The sequence below is a fragment of the Ctenopharyngodon idella genome, chromosome 12 (genome assembly GCF_019924925.1).
Source record: "Ctenopharyngodon idella isolate HZGC_01 chromosome 12, HZGC01, whole genome shotgun sequence".
Classification (NCBI taxonomy): Eukaryota; Metazoa; Chordata; class Actinopteri; order Cypriniformes; family Xenocyprididae; genus Ctenopharyngodon; species Ctenopharyngodon idella.
This window is the reverse complement of record NC_067231.1, coordinates 25,449,891-25,467,499: the sequence shown is the minus strand read 5'-3', so window position 1 is coordinate 25,467,499 and position 17,609 is coordinate 25,449,891. Positions and strand designations below refer to the sequence as shown.

The following is a 17,609-nucleotide window of genomic DNA, read 5'->3' as shown; positions in this document are numbered from 1 at the left end:
GCTGGCAAAAAACTAAAAAGTTTTGCAAGCAAACGCAGTTTCTCAGGGGAACGCAAACATTTTGTGAGTGAATGCAAAGTTTCCTGGGAACGAAAAAAAAATTGCGAAAGAATGCAAAAGCATTAACATATAATCTTTGTATTCTCTCACAAAACTTTTGCAAACATTTTGTGAGCATTTTCCTGGGGAACGCAAAATAAAAATTGCGAAAGAATACAAAAGTATTAACATAATCTTTGCGTTCTCTTGCTATTTTTTTGCGTTCCGCTGAGAAACTTTGCATTCTCTCACCAAACTTTTGAATTTCCCCTGAGAAACTTTGTGTGCAAAGAACTCAAAGGTTCTTGGGGGAAACATAAACCTATTGTGAGCGAACGCAAAGTTTCTCGGGGGAATGCAAAAAAAACACAAAAGGGTTAACATGATTTTTGCTCCCATCTCATTTTTTTCCCCCATCATCATGTCCCTTTAGGGGCTCAATAATTTTTCTTTCTAAAACACCTTCATATTGCACAAATGAACAAGACATAGAGCACAAACACTTGATAGAGGCTACCAATCAGGTATAAATAATCCTGTCGCCCTCAACTGGTGGGTTACGGAGCTGTTCTGACAGGGTCATGGAAAGCAAGGAAAAAAGTCATTCATTTGTCACATGTGACTAACCATATAATTGTGCATAGTAAAATCTGGGTCTTGAAGTAAAAAGCACTTCTAAAAAAAATTAATTTTGCATCTTCTACATCATTCTACAAAAGATGTTCTTACTTTAAATTTGTGGCTGATTTTGACCTCCACCTGCTGGAGGTGAACAGAAGGAACATTTAGCCCTGCTCAGAATAGCACCTTGAGCTTTAAACCTCAGTGTTAGGAATCATGCAGTAAGCTGCTATTTATTGTAACAGGTTACAGCATTCACACTGCCATACTTGCAAGTAAAGGTAAATCTATTTATCTTTTGCATTTTAAGGTTTTGTGGTACAAACTACTTTTTGAAAACGATGTCTCACATTTTTATTTAGTAATTCTGGCAAGTATCCAGTAAAGCCTTTATTTTGAAATTTGGGTTCCGTTCAATAGATTAACAAGACAGGCATTATAATTAATGACCGATATAATTTGTGCACTGCTCATGTGTGCAATATGAAACAGACCCTAAGAAATCATTTAACATATAATAAACAGAATAAAGCTAACGAGAGGATGTGGTGTTGTGGGTAAAGAATAACACTGACTAATTAATCAGCCTGTAATTAAGAAGCTACCATCTCTGCAATCACGATTACTGATCTTCAATATGGCATGGTTAACACTCAGACATTCTTTGTTTTTATCTCTATTTCTGTAAGGACCACTATCGTCAACGATGATTGACAATTAGCATACAGTTTGGATTGGCGATATGGTTCTGTTCTTGGCAAGAACTCCATGAAGCCTAGCATGGATGGGATCAGGGAGAGTAGCGATAACCCCCTTAGGATAAACAGAACAGAACCAACATAAATGTTTTGCAGATATATTTAATGTTCAGTAATTTAAAGTACAATATAATTGAAGAAAAATTTGTCTGATTTGAAGAGGAATATCAGAAGGCCATATCCTGACTCGAGAGGAGGAGCTGGGGATGGAGGAGGGTAATTAGCTCCTGAGCAATGCAATGAAGCTGCTGATAATACTGAATAACCTTGTATATGGATGCTGTGATAGGCATCGAATTCCTAGAGGTGGATGTAGACAGGGCTGGGTAGGTTACTTTTAAAATGTATTTCACTATAGATTACAAAATACATATTTTAAAAAGTAATTTGTAACGTATTTTGTTAGATTAACCAAGTTTTGTAACTTGATCTAAATAGTTTAGAATTCTTTGGAATACTAATAAGTATGTAACACAACATTTTTCTCAGAATTGCATGATTGGCCCAGCACAGTTGAGTTCATAGGGAGAGGTTGAAAAAAGGGTCACTGGTATCAGTGAAGGCACATATACCATAATGCTAGTAGATGTGCTTCCTGAACTGTGCTGCCCTCACATTTAGAGGTACCCCAGGGTATATACACATATAGATTATACTGCAAACACATAAACGGACACACATAAACTATACACAATCAACCGTACTGTTGCATATTACAGATTTGTGGGCTCTTTGGGAGTATTGAACAGTTAATGGTTGATGGAAATTGCCCTTGGGATGATTTAAGCTCTCAACATCTCAATTTTGTTAAAGGGACAGTAAATAATTTACTCACGCTCATTGTCGTTCTAAACCAGTTTGACTTTCTTTTGTAAAACATGAATGTAGAAAAGACAAGCTTTCAAACATCAAAAAGGATATAAAAGCACCACAAAGTATCTAAATGTCTTTATAGAAAGTCATCCAGGTTTGGAATAACATGAGGGTGAGTAAATGAAGACAGGATGTTCATTTTTGGGTGGACTATTAATTTCAAGAAAGAAAAAAAACCTTCATGTGTTAAATCTACTTGTTTGCACTAGTCTTACAGCAATATATATCTATATGCTGTACTACTGTCTTACAGTTACTGCAAGCTTCATTGTGGGGTTTATAGACATTCCATTTAATATAACAAATATTAATTCATCTTCTTCTGTCTTGAGGGCAAAAGCCGTGCTCCCTTCCAGTGGTGTGTGTAACACCAACACCAACAAATTGTTCCAATTTCCTCTAAGCATTACCTGGAACCCACAACATCTGTTATTTATACTGTACCCGAGTGCTTAGTGTTACCAGATGCTGTGTGTGTTTTGGGAAGAGATTTGATGCCATTACCCTTCAGCTATTTTACATAAAGGCTCAAATGGAAACTCCCAGTGGCACGGACAGATCAGCTGACAACTCTCTAACCAACACTGCATGTGTCAATAATACACTGAGGTTGTGCAATATATTAATCCACATTATAATCACTTCTCAGTTGTGTATCGGTGGTGTACCTGGAACTGGGGTAACTAACAGAAATGTTCACCCAGAAAAGAAAATTCTGTCATCATGTTGTCACCCTCATGTCTTTCCAAACCCGTAAGACTTTAGTTCATCTTCGAAACACAAATTATTAAAAGATGTTTTAATGAAATCTGAGAGATTTCTGTCCCTCATTGACAGTCCACGCAACTACCAGTTTTACGCTTCAAAAAGTTCACATAGAGATCGTAAAACTAATCCATATGAATTGAGCAGTTTAGGGGAAAATTTAATGAAGAGACTCGATCACTTGATGAATTTAGGCTTTTATTCACATATAAACATTCATCAATGCACACATCAGATATGGTAAACAGAAGCTCATGTTCGCCTGATGTGTGAGAACCAATGAGGTTCATTCTCGTGTGTTACGCAGCACGTTTGAGCTTCCGCAAGAGGTTTGTTCTCACGTGTCACACAAGTACAGTTGAGCTTCTCTTAATGCTTATATGTGAAGAAAAGCCTTAATTCAATCTGTTCATCATATAAAGCGATCAAGTCTCATCAGAAAAGTTGGACTAAACTGCTCAATTCATATGGATTAGTTTTATGATCTCTTTATGGATTGTTTGAAGCATCAGAGTGGTAGTTGTGTAGACTGTCAATAGAGGGACAGAAATCTCCCAGATTTCATTAAAAATATCATCATTTGGGTTCTGAAGATGAATGAAAGTCTTAGGGGTTTGGAAAGACATGAGGGTGAGTAATTTACTTTTTTTTTTTTTTTTTTTTTTTTTTTTTTTTTCATTTTTGGGGGGAGTAACGCTTTAATCTGTCCGGCTCAGATCATATTTTACAACGTCAAAGTCAAGTTTAAAAAAACAAAAAACAAAAGAAGGAAAAAAAAAAAAGGAAATTATGTTTTGTATTTATTGGAACAGTAAGGCTTTTGCAATATGTAAGGCTGCTTTTTCCTTGCTGAGTAGTTATAATTCCACAGGTGTTGTGGAGGAAAAAAATAGCAAAAACAAATGAATACTGCATTTCTATGTTTGTTGGTAATTAAACTGTATTTCATACTGTAATTAATCCATGTAGGTATCCACATCCCATGAATATTACGTTGTTGTGAAACCTATGAAATGCACTGTGTCTGGACCTATTATACCTGCTCACCTTGTTACTTGCCGTCCAGGTCATCAGCTTTAGACATGCTGAGATGATGTTTATTTTCAAATGGTATGACCAATCCATCCATGGCTCTCATTTTCAGGCCACTTGATCAACTTTTTCTCATGGCTTTTCTATTTCACACATATTACTGAAATGTTTTAGCTGCAAATCATGAGGAAAATCAATATTCTGCACAGACTGACCAACGTGTTTAGATTTATAGGTTGGGGATTTCACATTGAAAGGGAGATTTTCTCAAGGTTTTAGAAAGTGTGGGCAACAGGTTACGCTTAAAAAGGCTCATTTCAAAACAGCCCACACAGACCTCTCTTTTTCTCAATCCACTGTGCTTAAAACCCACCATAGCCATTCTATTCCAAGCAAAACTTCTTGGTTAACCTGTACAAAGCTGGCTGAAATTCCTGTCTCATGACAGCCATTAATTAGGAAAATCCTAGTTTGCATTTATGCAATTTCCCTCAAGTTTTGCATCTTTAGAACATCCAAACCGGTATTTGAGAGAGTTGCAAGGTGTCTTAGTTGAGTTTGAGTCAGAAGAGGATTTATGACCCTGAGAATTGAAATTTATATCCTACTTTATTAGTTCATATGGACCCAATTAGGTATCAACTTGGGTGACATTAAGAAAAAGTGATGTATGTTGTGAATAAAGTTTGAAATTACTTTTAGTTAGCTGATTCCATTGGGCATGCAAAACAGAAAGCAAGCATTTAATTAAAGTTGTCAAAATGAACACTTTCTGTAGCAGTTTGTTTGAATATTGGAAGAATTGCCAGTTGCCACAATGGTGTTAAAGGATAAGTTCACTTTGAAATGAAAAAAGCTTCATTTCAAGTGTAGCTTCCGCACAAGCCGCCTTCTGTATTCAACGTATGCAGAAAGTGTAAAACTCTTGCAGTTCACAAAGCTTATGTTACGTCATGCGCCTTCCCTATTCAAGCAAGTTTACACTTTCTTTGTAACTTCAATACAGAAGGCAGTCTGGCGGAAGCTACATATTTTACTTCATAACTTGTTTAAATATGGATTTTTTTACACAAATGCATCGCTTCAATTCAGAAGGCCTTTATTAACCCTCCAGAGCTGTGTGGAGCACACATTTATGATTGATTGATGGATGTGGATGGAAGCACTTTCTTCAGTTCATACTCATTGATCCCTATCACTGCCATTATAATGCTCGGATGCGTAAGGATATTTATTAATATTTCTGCGATTATGTTCATCAGAAAGAAGAAAGTCATATACACCTAGGATGGCTTGAGGGTGAGTAAAGCTTGGGCCAATTTTCATTTCAAAGTGAACAAATCCTTTAAGCTTGCATCCCGTGTTAAGTATGGAAAAATATTTCCAGAATAAGCTGTAAAGCTCAGAGGAACAGAAGACAACAAATACAGAACTTTGTGTTTTGTTGTGAGACCTCTATTATGAGAACTGTTTATCTAATATAAAATTATACACATCAAATGCTTAATTCAATCTCCTGAGGTTGACAAATAACATTTTTTTTTTTTTAAATCTCCATTTCTATGTTTGTTAGTCATTATACACTATTTCTTACTGTAATGAATCCATGTTGCATCCAATGAATATTACAATGTTTATTAACATTAACATACACATTGACATTATGTAGAATTCAGAAGCCGTTGTTATTAGCGACACCGGTGGCCGTTTAAGTGAACTGCAGCCAGAAACTTGTTGCTCGTGCTCGCACTGGGTGGTGCACACGTGACATATGAGAGACTGGACGTGATTCAAGGACCCTTATATACTTACAGGGAAGTTCTTTTTCGTTCTTTCCTTAGAAGTACAAGTAAGTTGGATGTACCTTTACAGCGATAAAGCATCACCTGAGGGCGACGTTTAGATGAATCTAACGTTAACGTTCTGCGCGCTTTCCTCTCAATAACAAAATAAACACAAGTAAAAGGACAGCGGTGAGAAAGCGGCAAGAAAGAATCTGAGAGAGTGAGAAAGAATCTGATCATAGCGGTGTGGATATATTTTTTCACCAGCTCTGCAATTCACCGGTATCATGTCGAGGTAATTAAAATTAAATTGTATATTTAGTTTGATTATAAAGTATTTGAGACTATAGACTGTATAGTTCTGGCTTGAATTATTCCCTTTTTTTTGCAAGAAACATTAGCATTACAGTACAGAATGGCTTCTTCGGCATTGTCCTGAGGATTCATTTCATGTGTCATAACGGAAGAGAGGCTCCCGAGAGCGTGCGTAAAAATCACATCCTTTTGATTTTCCCGGCAAAAACGTCCCGAGTCTTTGACATAAAAATCAGTCTACATGCTTTCATAGACAACCTAGGAAGGTCTTGTTTGTTACAAGTTTCGTTACAAGCATTTTGCCAACAAAATGCGATTAATACATGACAATTCTTGCATAGCACCTTAACATTTAGCTAATGATGGTAAATAACCTATTTATAATAACAATAATATAATAATAGTACTGCTGCTACTACTACTAATAATAATGAATTTGAAAGAAACAGCTTGGCATTTTTCCAAATGAAAAACCACCATGACATAGAATGTCTGAGTCTTCACAGACACCTTCTTGTGACCTGTAAGAACTGCTGCTTCAAACGAAAACATCCGTAGGCCATGTCAAAGTGTCTTTGCTGATATTAAGGTTATATAGGTCCCCTCAAAACAATTCTATGTCTGAGAGACCTGCTAAAAATAGCACAGAGTCAATATTAAGGCCCCGCTGCTGTGCAGAGTTTATCATTAAATATGCATGATACTTTAATGTAAAACATGACACTCAGCCACAGGAGAACTTGAGAAACATGTCATACCTTCAATACAGCTTGATCCGGAATGCTTTCATTTGAGAATTGGCACCAGGATTTGCAGGTAGCAAGAAGAGCCATTTATTTGGACTGACAGGTTTTGTTTGGCAACCGATATATCAATGCAAAGCTCAATAATATGTGCTCTTCTTGAAAGGGCTTGTTATAAATAATTCAGAGCAGGTTCTGTCATGGAGACTCAGGTGCAGGTTATGGATATGATTTGTGTTGCCTGTATTGACAGAGGCTAGTCTATGCGGCTCCTTGTTCCCTGCCCAGGATAAGAAGCAGGCCAATATACACAGACACACACAGTGATGTTGGATAAATCATTAGCCTATATGTGGTGTTATTAGTATTATACTCAGTATTTTCAGTTTGTGTTATTAGTATAAATCTTGGCTTTTAAGTCACTTACCAGTGAGATTCATTTTTGTTTAGCTGACCTTCCTCTTTCTTTTTTTCCCTGGTATTTTTTCATTGAAATGCATAGTGTGGTTTTAACAGCCCTTGAAAGCTCTCATATAATCTAACCTGTATCGCACCACTTTAATCAACATATCTTACACTTGCAGTACATTTTTCATTTCTTTACATTTACATTTTAAAGAAAGCACCATAGTAGTGTTTTGTTTCAGTTCAGAGCTATTGTGTCTAATGCACTGAACTCGGTTCACAATGACAGGAAGTACATGAAGAGACTGCTGAGCTGCTTTCTACAATAACTGCAAAATGGAACTGATTTTATCAACGGTTCAAAGGGGAGAGTGTTGTAAATGTCATCCCTCACTTCTCAAACCGTTCTTCAAATTCTAAACATAACATGCATTCTCTGTTTTGTCTTTAAAATTCATGCACCCTTACATATGGGCTGGAATGTGCAGTGAGGTGAAATACAGCTCCTCAAATATCAGTTGTGGTTTTTTGTTTTGTTTTTTAAGTTTAAGTATATGACTCATATCAGGGGAGATGGGAATTTTAGTGATATCGATCTACGTTTGCTGTGCAGTTTCACCCTCAGAACGTCTCTTAAAGGGTAAGATTCCCCAAAGATCAAGTCTTTTGGTTTGATTTCGACAAGCGAAGACACTTGACGCTATTATTAGCAAAAGACTAAGCTGTGCATTATATATTAATGCGCAGCTTAGGAGAAGGACTACTGAACTTATGGGGCTTTAACAGGTCTGAGATTACAAAGACATCTTTTAACAAGGTTAAACTAAAATATGCATAGAAAGACAAAAAAAGTTCAAAAATCTAAATGTCACAAAAACAGAAGACAGTTGCTGTAAAAGACTAAGAGCCTCTCTTCTGACATTTACAGTATTTCATGAATAAAACATTCTAGAATGTACTGCTTTGAAATATAAATAGTGTTCTATACATCTCCTAGTATGTCTCTAACATGTTTTTATGTAGAAGGCAGTGACTTATAACTTGACATATACTGCCATCTACTGTTCATGAGCTAGTAGTGCATGGTTTTTGTTTTTTCATACCTTGAAAGTACTTGTGTTTGTACATTTGTACAACATATTCTTCAACAGGGAACCCATGACACATTCTGGGTTCTGGGTTCATTTTATCAATAAAAGGTACCTCTTCAGTCGCAATAACAGTACTGCCCTAACATAACTACATGTAACAACGTTTCTTTTTTCTTTCTTTCTTTTTTTTTTTTTGAGAGAGGGAGAGAGAAATTTTATATGTATATATATGTATATACACATTTAAATATAGTCAATTCAGGGTGATTGGGACACTTTTTGCCATTGAGATGACTTGTCACTTAAAAAGTGTCCCAATCAACTTGAATTAACCCCTACATCTCATGAAAGATTCCATGAAGTTTCCTGAAGTTGCACGGTAGCTGCATGTAAAATGTACTTAATATATATGGCACATTTCCCAAAAGCATTGTTGTAAGTAGTGTGTAAAAATTGTTATACCACAGTCAACCACACTTAAAGGGATAGTTCACCCAAAAATGAAAATTCTCCCATGATTTACTCACCCTCAAGCCATCCTAGGTGTATATGACACCTACTTTCAGACGAACACAATTGGAGATATATTTAAAAAAACATTCTTAGTCCTCCAAGGTTTATAATGTTTGGGAATGGGGGGCCGTGTTTTGAAGTAAAAAATAATGCATCCATCTATAAAAAAAAAAAGAAGTTATTAACCAGTGGGTTAATAAAGGCCTTCTGAAGCGAAGCGATGCATTTTTTGAAAAATATCCATATTTAAAACTTTATAAATTCAAATAACTAGCTTCCAGCGGATGACCGTACGCAAAATGCGCAAGTAGACTTGCGGCAAATGAGTAATATTCTGACGTGATGACGCAGGATGTAGGAATATCGTAAGCTTAGACGCCTCTCACGGTTCAAACAAATAGGGCTGTGCAACAAATTTAAGCTCCTCTTCTCTTATATCAAAATCCTCTGCCATTACTCTTTATAAATTATCGTTTTAGACTTATAATCCGTGACCGGTGTTTTGTTTTGCTCTCTCCTCTGTGCTTCCGTGTTCATCATTAAGTTGTGTGTCAGGTAAAAGGATACTCTTCCGTCACAAATCGACTTGCGCATTCTGCGTACAGTCGTCCACCGGAAGCTAGTTATTTGAATTTATAAAGTTTTAAATATGGATATTTTTCTTACAAAATGCATCGCTTTGCTTCAGAAGGCCTTTATTAACCCACTGGAGTTGTATGGATTACTTTTTTTTTATGGATGGATGCATTATTTTTTACTTCAAAACGCGGCCCGCCATTCACAACCATTATAAACCATGAAGGACTAAGGATATTTTTAAATATATCACTAACTGTGTTCGTCTGAAAGAAGATAGTCATATACACCTAGGATGGCTTGAGGGTGAGTAAATCATGGGATAATTTTCATTTTTGGGTGAGCTATCCCTTTAATAGCTTACAGAACATTGACAACATAGCATGTAATTTGGAAGTAGTTGGCAGTAGTTTTCTTCTGTTTCTGTGATTGAAATGCAAACAAACTGCTTTAGGTGAAAAAGTTTGTCTTTTGGACCTAAAATCTCGATGCACTTAAGTTTTCATGCTGGCAAAATGATTAATATATTTCATAAATGCATAAATAACAGCAGAAGTGTGACTGATTGAATGCACAGACTCTGATGTTAACCACAAAAGATGGTAAGCCTTTTCTCCTCCCTTTAAAAAGCTAATACTTCTATTTAATGATAAGCCTGTCCTATGTACTACTATGGTTATTACTTTTTTTTTTTTTTTTTTAATTATCTGCCATTTACATCCCTGCTCTCTGTAACCCTATCAGGACAGACCTGCAATCCACAAGCTGAGAACCACTGATCTGAACATTATTTGCAGCATTATCGAGAAACCCAGCCAATCAAAAAGGTATTGAACACATTTTATCACAATGCAAAATTGTAAAAGATAAGAACAATGGAAATAGAAAAAAGATCATAGATTGATTGTGAACTCAATTATAGTCTGAATGACTGTTAACCCTTCAGTTATTTGACTCACTGTTGGATCCATTAATGTGAATATGAATACAGATTCATTTTAGACTCTTTGTTGCACGTAGATGAGTCATAGCTTCTGGGTAGAAATGTCCATTTCTCTCTTTCTGTGGCTCTATTTCTCCTCTTCCTTACATTTTTAAATGCAGACGCTCTATTGCAGATCCTTATGCTGCATTGAAACCAGCATGGACACAATTGATTGGCACGCAAGGAAGCAACAAGAGCCCAGTCCGAAAGCCCACCCTGGGGCAAAGCTCACACAATCGTCCTGTTGTCTCACATCCAGTTCTCAAAATTCAATGTGTCAAATTGGTGTGGAGGAAAACAATGCAGAACTGAGTATGTGTAAATGAGGGATTCTGGAGAGACCAATAACACATTCAGTTTGATGTTTGTGTGTGTGTATTTTAGTGTTTGGCTGCTTTTGGTGAGCCATCTCTGTTGTAATACAATCTGCTCTGTGGTCTTGGTTGGAAGAGATAAGGTGGTTCATACAACAGTTTATCAGACATTCTCCCATGCAGTCTCTTAAATGGATACCCAGAGGGGGCAGTAAAAGGCCGTGTTGCATTGTGTGAGCTTGCTGCTGTGTTCGTGCTGCTTTATTGAACATGGAACAAGGCCATTTGGATGCACAAAGCAGAGGTGATCTTGGGTAAAGTAGATGCGCCCAGAACACTGGAGTGTGAAGCTTACATTCTGTGTAAGAGTGACCACTTATATCACAGTGGCACTTCGGAATTAAAAAGAAAAAACAAACCAAAAACGACATCAACAAAAAACAAAAGGTAAGTTCACTGAATCACTGAATAAGGAATAGTGTAATGTAATGTGGATTATGTATTAAATACTTCTCTTTACCACAAAATAAGGCAGATTTAAGAAAAAAGAAAAGTGTGAATAATATTTTCATTCTACTTATAAATGTCATGTTTAATTCAATTTGTTACTTGCCATGTCTTTGTAATTAAGAAATTTAATAGCAATTTCTGAGTGAAAATTGTTTCTACACCTTTTTTTTTTCAGTGCTCATTGCATTTGTCCTTCACACATGCTTATTGTCACTTGCTACTGAATGTGATGGATACGAAACGGCAAAATAAATGGTAAGAAAACATTTCTATTGAGAGATCCAATTTACGAGAAATTGACATATATGAGCGGGTTCTTTTTAGTGAATCAAAAACAAAAGGTACAAGTCCGTTTTACGAGCAAATTACTCTTATGAGTGAATCTAAACATACCGCGCAACCCGTTCACAAACAAGACTCATATAAGCTGGTGAGAAATCGGGTCTCCATCAAGGCATCAACTATAATTATATTAAAGGGATAGTTCACCCAAAAATTAAAATTCTGTCATCATTTACTCACCGTCAAGTTGTTCCAAACCTGTATGAATTTCTTTCTTCTGCTGAAGCAAAAGTGAAGAATGTCGGTAACCAAACAGTTGATTCATAGTATGGAAGTCAATAGGGTCCATCAACTGTTTGGTTACCCATATTCTTCAAAATATCTTCTGTGTTCAACAGAAGAACAGAAAGAAGAAGAAAGAAATTCATACAGGTTTGGAACAACTTGAGGGTGAGTAAAAATTAAATAAAATTTAAATTTTTGGGTGAACTGTCCCTTTAACTATACACAAATGACATTACTTTAAAATATGTAGGCCTATATATCATTGCTTATAGTGCATAGTAGTACAAACTCAATGTCATTTATTAAATCTTCAGCTAATCAAAAAACATACCCCCAACCAGTTTAGTAGTCCAGTTCATGATCAAATGACTCTTACTGGATCTCTTAATATATTTTTTTGAAAAGACTAGGTACTTCTTTGACTCAATCTGACGAATTCTGACTGATCTCCCTAGGAGTGGTTGAATCAAAATCTGATTCACTTAAAGGATTAGTTCACTTCAGAATTAAAATTTCCTGATAATTTACTCACCCCCAAGATGTTCATGTCTTTCTTTCTTCAGTTGAAAAGAAATTAAGGCTTTTGAGGAAAACATTCCAGGATTTTTATCCATATAGTGGACTTCACCGGGGTCCAACAGGTTGAAGGTCCAAATTGCAGTTTAAATGCTGCTTCAAAGGGCTCTACATGATCCCAGACGAGGAATAAGGGTCTTATCTAGCAAAACGATCGGTCATTTTCCAAAAGAAAAAAATATATACTTTTCAACCACAAATGCTCATCTTGCGCTGCTCTGCGATGCACCACGCATTACGTAATCACGTTGGAAAGGTCACGCGCAACGTAGGCAGAAGTACCGAGCAAGTGTTTACAAAGCATCGTGCAAAGACTAAGTCAAACGCCCTTTAAAAAAAAAAAGGTAAAACAATGATGTCGGACAATTTTGAAGCTGAGTTTTGGTAACACTTTAGTATAGGGAACACATATAAACTATTAACTATGACTTTTCCCTCAATAAACTCATCAATACACAACAGCCAATATTCTAGTAATAAACATGCTAATGAGCAACTAGTTAAAAGACCCTAAAATAAAGTGTTACCTGAGTTTTTTGCCCTACTTTCGCCCTACCGCAGTACTTCTGCCTTCATCACGCGTGACCTTTCCTATGCGATTTTTTTTTTTTTAGAAAATGACAGATTGTTTTGCTAGATAAGACTCTTTTTCCTCGGCTGGGATCATGTAGAGCCCTTTGATGAACTGAAAGTTATAGCCTTTGCTTTTTTGTTCATTATAGAGATAAGAATATTAGGGATTTCAATCTCTTGTGGATTTAAACAATCATTATCAGGACTTTCCCCCCCCCATTTCTGTTTATTTACCATGTAGGTCTAAATATATAGGAACCTGAGTGCAAATTTTTAGTATTTATATGTAGCAAAAGACCTTTGCCTTTACAATGAAACAACTTCTGGTTAAAAGTTGTCTCATATAGATTATGTGACCCTGTCAAGTATCTCAGGTCACTTTTAAGACATCGGTGTCAGGTGGACCAACGTTACCCTAAAGCAAGTATAGAGGCACAAATATAGAATATAGATCCGCTTGTGTTGTTGTGACCCTGATGCCCCCCTAGAGATTTTCTTCAAGCTAGGAAGCTTTCAGGCTCCTGGGAGAAGGTGCTCTCCTATTTCCTTTGAAATGACAGGGGGTTCAAACACACCCTATTTTCAACAGTCTTGCAGGAAATTTGGTGATAGGGCTTTTTCCAGCACAAGGATTAGTCTTTCACAGCGTTCTGTCACAGCGTTCTGATTGCCCTTCACATGCTGTTCCTATCTAATCCTGGAGGACTCCACTTACTTACTTGCATATGATTACACATGTCTGTCTGAACATCAGTTATTTGATGCATTGTTTTCTCAAATGTACAGTGGTTTACTGGCACTTATACAGAATACAACATGTGCGGCACAAACTCAGTTACTTTAAACAGTTGACATGGAAATTGTTGGGAAAAGTTCTTCCAAATCAAATGCAACAAGTGCTGTCTACTAAGAGGACCATCCAAATTCTTCAACAGACACATTGTGGGTTGTTGTTTTTTTTAATGTATGAAACTTATTCTGTTGTAATAGCAAATAGCAATACTGTCGTACAAAGGCAAAACATAATAACTACACCAATACTGAAATTTTTCATACTTTATTTACTCTGAATTTGAGCATTATTTGAGCCAAACCCAGGTAAACACCTGATTTCGGAAATTCCCTACTTTCCACTTCTGAAGTCATTATTACAAGCTTGTGTGTGTATATATATGTATATATATATATATATATATATAATATATATTTTTTTTTAATATTTTTAAGCTTTTTTCCTCAATGTTCTGAATATTCCATTCGCAAAACACGTATCCAGAGGCGGAGTATCCTGAAGGTGTTGTAAGTTCATTGTAGGTTCAAATAGCAGAAGCCAATCCAATGTGTCCTTGAGCGAGACACTTAACCTCAGGATACTCCAGGGGGATTTGTCCCTGTAATAAGGGTACCACAAGTTGCTTTGGATGAAAGTGTCAGCTGAATGACAAATTACTAATAAAGAGTAATCCATTTTAACTTTCCCAAAGAGAGGCATAAAGCAGAACAATTACAAATTTTATTAATTTAAATTACTAAAATTCTTCGGAGAAGGCAAAGCATTAAACCTCAGGCTAGTTACGGCAGAAGAACCAGCTTTTGGCACCTTGCAGAAACCGTAATTTCTCCTCAACCTCGATCCGTCAAGATAAAAGACTGTCATAACCCATGGCCATGGCCCTCTGAACCTTTCAAGTTGAAAGATTGCAGAGCAATATTCATGAATGGTTGGGCACAAATCTATTGAGGCACTTCATGAAATGAGAGACCTGCTTTCTAGGTCAAGGAGAAACCCAAATTCATTCTCATCAAGGCTGCGCTACTAGAAAGTCATCAGCAGCTCTAAATGGCTGCTTTATAAAGATTTAATTGATCTTTTTATTTATTTATTTTTTGCCAGTAGTCATTTATATTTCTGAGTGTCTTTGCGGAAGTTGCTTTATGACAAATATTAATTTATTTATTGTATCAAAACAATGATCTATCAAAACATCATGAAAATGGTACATATAAATCTGTTGAAATCTGGTGAATTGCATTACCAAATGATGTGATGTTATTTATTACTTAATTGGTCTGTAACCAAAACATAGACTCTGATTTAAATTCAAATGAATTTGTGTTTCCAACTTATCATTTCAACATGATTTTACCACTTTTAATAATAAGGGTTCCAAAAATGGATTTTTGCAGCGATGCTGTAGAAGAACTATTTTTGGTTCCCCACAGAACATTTCAGTGAAAAGTTCTTAAAAGAAGTTTTTTTTCTTAGTGTGAAGGACAATCCAAAGAACCTTTTAAGAACCTTTTGTGCAATAGAAAGGTTCTTCATGGAACCACCAATGCCAATAAGGAACCTTTATGGGACATTACGGAGTAATGGTATTGGTGCATGTTGGAGGGTCTTCAAAGACAACCAACATCCCGATCTGCAAAAAAGGCGTAGGACATTTGGACATGTGTGTAGGTGAATGGTGACTCTGGTAAATCAAACTAAATTATTTAAACCCATTATTTGAACTACATTATTTAAGAGCATTAATTTATCTCCAATGCGTCAGTGGGTTCTGCTAGGAAAGTTAATAGAGTTTTTTTTTTTCCCCAGTTATTTATTTATTTATTTATTTAAACAGGCATTTTAAATGACATTTAAAATATACATGAAAGTGTATTACCACAACCTCAAAATCATTTTCAGGGGTTTTGACAGATTTATTTTGTTTAAATGTCAAATTGTTAATATGATTGTTTTGTTGTCTTCTAGGTCATCCATCTTTATATTTTTTTCTTCTATTTTAATAGTGCCATCACAAGATTCCATTCTTTACGAAAATGAGAAACAAGTCACGTAAGACCTCTCTTCTATGACTTGAAGCTAGCAAAAAATCGGAGAACTTATATTATCACCTAAACTTAAGACGTATACCTGAAGTGTGTGTGTTAGATCATCTTAACACAGGTGCAGTTTCTAAAATATCGATATTTAATGAACTAAATTGTCTATTTTTGTCTTTTTTTTTCTTAAATGATTGAATTTCTAAAATGACCGTGAACAGAGGAGTCATACTACAGGCCGAGATGCAGTAACCATGTTTCAGAGATATTTCATCATGCTCATGGCATTCTCACGTGGCGGCAGATGTTCAGGTGACCTTGGTAAAGTGTGGCATTGTTTGCACACCATACAGAATTTCACCTCAAGATGGCACCAAGTAACTGCTGAACTCAGCATAAGAAGTCAAGGACACCCGAATCTGTTGTGCGTTAAAATGCAGGTCTAGTATTTCAATGCGATGTTTGTTTCCCTAAAAAGATCCAACGAAAATGTATGCAGATTAGTTTGGAGGGTGAAAATAGTGTAAACGTGATATGTTAAGCAATCACAGAATATGGCTAGAACTGCTGTGGTTTCTGGTAATGTGGATAAAAGATCAAACTTCAACATTGGCAGTATTGTTACAGAGAAGCCGTAGGAAGTAATCTAATATGTACTATTTAATGTGAAAGAAAAGATTTGTTGTGTATATAATATTCTCTTTACAAATTCACACACATGTATTTATTTTATTACACTATTTTTAATCCTAAATATTTCTAAATAAATTAACATATTTAAATTAATATTACAATATTGTGTAACAATAGTTTGAGCTGTAATATAAACGTACATTTTGCAGTGTCTCAATTAATTATCTGTACTATTCAAATGTGAAATAACATATATATTCATGTTATTAAATATTATTAAAAGTGAATAACAAATAGTTATACATTTGTAAATAATTTACATTAAAAACTTATTCACTTATACCTTTCCTAACGGCCTGAAGTTTCAAACTGCCTAATAATTAAGCACTTTTACTTTGTAACTAACTAAAAAAAAGACCTAGCTTAAGTGAAATACAGGACAAACGGACCATTGACCACTAGATGGTGCCATCGAATTAAACAACATGATTCACGTGTACTTATTGAAAAAGGTATAGATATCATGATACAAAACATATACAAACTGGACTTTGCCGTAGACTTTAGCAGTTATTTCGTTGACAGGTTTGCTAGTCTAAAGGCATTTATTACATCATGTTACCCGTATGTTCACAAGACCCTATATATATATTTTTTGTTTTATTCAAAAAAACCTCTGGAAGATTGTGTGAGTGCTTTTACTTTACTAAACCGTGTTGTTTAATTTATGAAGCTATCGCCTTAGAGTACAATCTGTCATTCATTCAAACCCGTAGAGGTGTGTCAAAATAAAAACAAGCTGGGTAATCTCAAAGCTGTTTACCTTCTGCTGTTCGTACCCTTGCGTTTGGGTAAGACACTAATGCAAGCCTTCAGTTTGGCAACCGAAACTGCAATTATCTAAATCAGCCCTCACCACTTCTCTCCTGCTCGTCTTCTCCTTCCTAAACCTCCCAAATTACACATCAACGGCACAAGAAGACCGTGCCATCAGCAATAAGCTGGAAATGACATGACTGGCATCTGCAGCTCCCATAATCACGGGAGATATGATGGATGCGTATTACTGCCGCTCAAAAGAGGCGGGCAACCCGCATTCAAGAATGG

The 17,609-nt window shown here is 35.9% G+C and overlaps 1 long non-coding RNA gene across 1 annotated transcript in view; it reads left to right on the top strand.

Moving 5' to 3' along the window:
• The window catches only part of LOC127523515 (uncharacterized), a 39,263-nt gene that overhangs the window by 8,015 nt on the left and 13,639 nt on the right, over positions 1-17,609 (top strand). The window contains exons 5-7 of the long non-coding RNA XR_007932887.1: positions 10,260-10,342; positions 10,634-11,261; positions 11,500-11,579. This is a non-coding gene — a long non-coding RNA (uncharacterized LOC127523515). The remainder of the gene's footprint in view (positions 1-10,259; positions 10,343-10,633; positions 11,262-11,499; positions 11,580-17,609) is intronic.